This window comes from Podarcis raffonei, chromosome 17 (assembly GCF_027172205.1).
Source record: "Podarcis raffonei isolate rPodRaf1 chromosome 17, rPodRaf1.pri, whole genome shotgun sequence".
Lineage (NCBI taxonomy): Eukaryota > Metazoa > Chordata > Lepidosauria > Squamata > Lacertidae > Podarcis > Podarcis raffonei.
The window spans coordinates 218,772-223,894 of record NC_070618.1 but is presented as its reverse complement, the minus strand read 5'-3'; positions in this window follow the sequence as shown (position 1 = coordinate 223,894).

Below are 5,123 nucleotides of genomic sequence, written 5' to 3'. Positions count from 1 at the left end.
GAGAAGCGCATCCCGCTGGCCGGCGCCGCGCTGACAGGAGAAGCGCCGCCCGAGTGCGCATGTGCGAGGAAGGGAGCGCGCCGTCCGCCCGGAGACCCGACTTCCTGATTACGGCCGGCGCCGGCCCCATTTAGACATCCGGGGCTTTAAGGCGGAGCTGTGATTGGGCAAGGCCGCGAGGTGCTCCCGCCCTCCTCCCAAAGTCCCCGCCCGCCGGAATCCGGCTGCGTCGCGGCGTCTTCTCTTCCGGCGGAGTTGAGCGGAAGTTCTAACTGGACCCGGAAGACGCGGCAGGAGTTCGTAGATCTAGGTTTGGGCGGGGAAGCGGAGACGGAGGCGAAACCGGGCGGGCAAAAAAATTCGCGGCGAACCTTCGGACTCATTTTAATTCTGTATCTCCATATACACAATAATTATATATATGTGTGTGTGTGTGTGCATTTTTAAAAATAATATATAAAACATTCGTTTCTACCCCGCCTTTTTCTCAGACAGAAACTCGAGGCGGCTTGCAATAAAATGACACAGAGATCAAATTCATCCCTTTTGTCTCCTTCCTGGTTTCATTAACCATTAAAAACCAAACCATTAAAAATGCTAACCATTCTAATATAATAATAATAATAATAATAATAATAATAATAATAATAATTAAATAGATATGGGAATTCATGCTTTCAGCGCAGCTGTGGGTTGGACGGCAGAGTTTCCCTCGCCCTCAAACAAACCAAGAAGGGAGTTTGTAACTGGCTGGATTTATTTGGAGCCGGGCTGGGCAAGACTTCAGGACCGCCAGATGGTCCACATCATGTTTTCCTGGCATCTCCCGAGAGAAGTTGCTCCTGCCAGCCAGAGCCAGATGCAACAGGCCTGCCACTGGAAATAAAGACGGGGGCTCATTTCTCACCTCGTTCTGAGACTACCAATCTCTTTTCTCTTTTAGAACTGAAGTGGACTTCCAGTCTTTCCTCCCAGGTCCATTCCGGATAGTTTAGTTTTGTTTTTCTTTTTCATTTCAGCAGACTGATTTAGCGGTGCACCTCAGATGAGTGTTCATTGTCGGATCAGTGCTGGCATCAAAATGTCAGCCTGTATTCCTCAGCATCCCCTAAATCCAGATTTACTTTTTCCACAGGAAAACTCGACTGTGCGCACATTCATTTAAAGTGTATTAGAAGCACATCCTTTTCCTCCAAGATTTCTGAGGGCTGTAGTTTCCCCTTTGCAGACACACAGTTCCCCGTAACCCGTCACAGACTACAAAGCCTCTTAGGAGGGGAAGGAATGTGTTTTAAAGGTATACTGCATGGACACCTGCCACCAATAACCTTTTTGTGGTTTCTGAAAGACCCACTAAGCCCCCAGCTGGAAACATCTACAGGTCACATCCAGACCATACATTTGAAGTAATGCCCTCCATTTTGACAGTACAGTGGTACCTTGGGTTACAGACGCTTCAGGTTAAATCCGCTTCAGGTTACAGACTCCGCTAACCCAGAAATAGTGCTGCAGGTTAAGAACTTTGCTTCAGGATGAGAACAGAAATCGCAGTGGCAGCGGGAGGCCCCATTAGCTAAAGTGGTGCTTCAGTTTAAGAACAGATTCAGGTTAAGAACGGACCTCCGGAACGAATTAAGTTCTTAACCCGAGGTACCACTGTAATGCGACCTTCCCCCAGATAATCCTTAGTTTCTTAAGGACGCTTGGAACTGTAGCTCTGTGTGGGGACTCTGGTTTTTTTAGCTAATATCACATATTTGTAGAAACTAGAAAGCGGCAGCTTTTTGGTGATGTTATAGCACGCAACATCACTTGGAATTAACAGCATAAGAAGGATCATACCAAATGCTCATCTAGTGAAACATCCTATTCTTTTTTAAAAAATTATACTTTTCAAGTTTATCCATTTTACGAATTTTAAAATCATTTTGACATTTCAAAACTTGACTTCCTTTCCCCTCTTTCTGCAGTTCCTTAAATTTATTTTTAATATCTTCTGCATATCCAAATCAATTTAATTTGCTCATTACAACAAAATGTATTTTGAATTCATTTCTTATCACATCATTCGCAGGTAGCGATCATGACATTTTCAAGGGTTCTGGCCTACTACAAATGGCACTTCCAGTATGGTAGGCTAGGTTTAAGTTAATATATGTACATAAACAGCAGTTCTTGTCAATAGATTGTGGGGGGATGCAGGGAGCCCAATCCATATTCAGTGAACCAGCCCCAGGAAATCCTAGGATTATAGAATTGTAGAGTTGGAAGGGACATTGGGGATCATCTAGTCTAACCCCTGTAATTAAGGAATATGCAGCTGTCCCATCTGGGGATAAAACCTGCAACCTTGACGTTATCAGCACCACAACCAATGGAGCTATCCAGGCTGATTATCCTCTTGGCATCTCTGGTTCCAACCCTTGTCTCTGTCCTCTTTGGGGTCCTTCTGCCAGGCAGGCTGATTGCTGATGTAACGTCTACCCACCAGGTAGTCCTTGGGCTAGCAGACGGGTTTAAACTGCGAGGGGTTTCTTCTTCTTCTTCTTCTTCTTCTTCTTCTTCTTCTTCTTCTTCTTCTTCTTCTTCTTTGCAAATCTCCAGCATATTGGAGGTTTGGATTGTACTGATAGCTCATTTCCATATGGCCAGTGGGGGTTGCTTTTTCAAACTCCACCTGCCCCCAGACAAATACTTAATACGCCACCCCTCTTCTCCTCCACTGTAAGACCATACCTCATATTAGGGATGCTTTGCTTTTTTGCTTTCTAAATTCATCAGACTCACCTTCAAACGTAGAGTGTTTTATGTGATGAACAGCATTCCGCACACCGGCTCCTAGACACTAGTTTAGGACAATCCACTGATTTAATATGGAGCACATAACAGCCATCAAGTCGAGTTTCATGAGCGAAGTAAACCTGCATGCTTCAATAATATTAACATGCCCTACTCCTGACTATGTCATAAATTTGCTGTAGGATATAAATTCAGCGCCTGACATTCTAAAAGGATTTGGCATTTGTAACTGGTTCATTGGGCTCAGCACCTGAGGCTCGGCGAAAGCAGGAGTTTCAGAGAGTGCATCTCCGATGCCTTTAACGATTGTATTTATTAGACTGAATTGTGTTGATGAGGCAAAAGATGCTTCAGGAGAGATGAGGGAAGCCGAGGTGTGAAGAGAGGCAGCTGAGTTCCCTTGAGCCTCCTGGTAACTAACACATGCAGCGTGGCCTTTGGGTGATTGCAGGGGCAAGACGGGCAAAAATAATTCTCAGAGTGACAAAAGGGTAATGATTAAGGCTTGCATGGCTATGAACATTCCCCATGGCCATTGCGGTGGTCTTACCATGCTCTTATAAAAATAACTCCACCATCACTATGGCCCCACTAGTTCTGAGAATGTGTCTCGTATATGCTCACAAGGGCTCACAGGGCAGGGCTGCCACTCAGGAGTGCGAAGGTTACAATGGATCAAAAATCAAGGCCCTGGAATTAATTGAGGTTAGTAAACACAACTGGACACAGCTGGATGAATCTTTGGAGGGGGAGTTCAATGTTGCATGAAAGGCTGGAGTTGGCTGCAGTACTGCAGGACTGATAAATGGTCTCTCCCTGTGGATTCCTGGATGGGGAGGCACACTTTCTCAGAAAAGCACCCCACAATTGGGAGGTTTTTAGTGAGTGAGGGTAGGGGAAGAGAAATAAAACTATTTATTCATTTGCTGGCTGGGGACCCTACTACTAGGGACGCGGGTGACGCTGTGGTCTAAACCACTGAGCCTCTTGGGCTTGCTGGTTGGAAGGTTGGTGGTTCGAATCCCCGTGACGGGGTGAGCTCCCATTGCTCTGTCCCAGCTTCTGCCAACCTAGCAGTTTGAAAGCACACCAGTGCAAGTAGATAAATAGGTATCGCTGTGGCGGGAAGGTAAACAGCGTTTCTGTGTGCTCTGGTTTCCGTCACAGTGTCCCATTTCACCAGAAGCAGTTTAGTCATGCTGCCCACATGACCCGAAAAGCTGTCTGTGGACAAATGCCGGCTCCCTCGGCCTGAAAGCAAGAGGAGCACTGCAACCCCATAGTTGCCTTCGACTGGACTTAACTGTCCAGGAGTCCTTTATGTTTACCTTTACTAGTACAGTGGTACCTCAGGTTACAGACGCTTCAGGTTACAGACTCCGCTCATCCAGAAATAGTACCTCAGGTTAAGAACTTTGCTTCAGGATGAGAACAGCAATCGTGCTCCGGTGGCGCAGCAGCGGCGGGAGGCCCCATTAGCTGAAGTGGTGCTTCAGGTTAAGAACAGTTTCAGGTTAAGAATGGACCTCCAGAACGAATTAAGTTCTTAACCAGAGGTACCACTGTATTCAGTAGGGTCAAAGAAGTCTTCAAAGCAGCTGCTATATCAGAAGAATTTATTGGAAGTGATAGTGGGTCAGGTAAGAATGAAAAAAAAGAGCTGGCTAAACCCACGTAAATTTCCTTCACTTAGCACAAGTTCTAGTACATATTTTATCCACATAAAAGGAGGTACTGTTATGTTACCAAATTTCCCTGGGTAATAGTGTGGTAGCTCTTCCCTTCAGCACCAGTACTGATGCTGGTTGCGCCAGCTGGCCAGCTATGGATGAGGGATACGTTCAATTCACACTTCAAGGCAAACTTCCCTAATCCACACTTTACAGAACAAAATGTGAACCGAAACACAGCCACCCTTTCAAAGTCACTCTTTGAATTTTGCAGTTCAATTCCCCAACCGGCTAACGCGTACAAAACTGAACCAGCGAAAATCACACACAGAATACATTATATCAGCAAGAATCACTTTGCAAAAGAAAGTGTATATTTAGCAAAATTGCATACGTAAATGTGTGTTTATTAGGACAAATTTGTACTAAAATGCTTGTGAATTTTCGTGAGTTTTTTGGTTTTTTAAAAAAACCACATCGCAAGCTGATGTGAAAATGTGAAGAACTCAACTTAAGAGTGGGTGGGGTGGGGAGGGTAGCCTGACTGGTCCAGCGCCCAAGGAGTCTTCTGCTTCCAAGCCTGGATATGTCAGGGACTGGGCAGAGGACCCTGGAGAGGGGCTGATGTCTGGGCTGGGTGCAGGGGGAGTGGGG